This window comes from Oryzias melastigma, linkage group LG23, assembly GCF_002922805.2.
Source record: "Oryzias melastigma strain HK-1 linkage group LG23, ASM292280v2, whole genome shotgun sequence".
In the NCBI taxonomy this organism is placed as follows: domain Eukaryota; kingdom Metazoa; phylum Chordata; class Actinopteri; order Beloniformes; family Adrianichthyidae; genus Oryzias; species Oryzias melastigma.
Window position 1 is genome coordinate 173854 of NC_050534.1, and position 721 is coordinate 174574.

A 721-nucleotide genomic window follows, 5' to 3' on the forward strand; every position below is an offset into this window, starting at 1 on the left:
ACGCTTAAACACAGAATCTTTAACATACTGTAACTTTTCAACCATTAACAGGATCATTCCTGTAGATTATGAAGGAGAAAAGCGGCTCGACGAGACAGTTTTCTCCTTTTTTAAAGTCCATTTTGAAGTTGAGCTATTTTTTTTTTCAGTTAAATTCTAGCTGTTTTGTTTTTTAGGCTAATTTGGCATTTAGCTAATATTTTAGCTGGCTATTATCTTTTCTAGCGTTTTCAGCTATCAGCTTCAGTTTTTTTAGCTATTAATTTCAGCATCTTCAGCTATCAGCACTAGCATCTTCAGCAGCCAAATTAAGCTTCCAGCATTCACACTAGTATTATCACAGGTAATGCTACATATCTAGTTCATAATTATGTTAAAAAGTTACAGTTTTAAAAATGTAGTTTTACAGTGTTCAATAAATGTTTATCCTGTTCGGCCCGTGATCTAAGGTGTGTTTTGGAGTTTGGCCCCTTGTGTGATTGAGTTTGACTCTCGTGCTATAAAACCTAAAGGACTAGTAATGGGGTTGTGGGTCATTTTCAGTGTTAACTGTATTTTGCCTTATATTTACCATTTCCAAATGTTTTGCCGTGTTTTGAGCAAGAAATATTGAAATAAAACAACATTTTTGAAGCCAAATTTGGCAAACCTGTCTCTTCCGGGTAAAAAGCTCCGTTTTGGTCACGTGGTGCGTGTGACGTCACCAGAGTCAACATAGCAA

General features: G+C 35.6%; 1 protein-coding gene across 1 annotated transcript in view; it reads left to right on the forward strand.

Moving 5' to 3' along the window:
- The window catches only part of gas2l3 (growth arrest-specific 2 like 3), a 24704-nt gene that overhangs the window by 2094 nt on the left and 21889 nt on the right, over positions 1 to 721 (forward strand). The window lies entirely within an intron of this gene.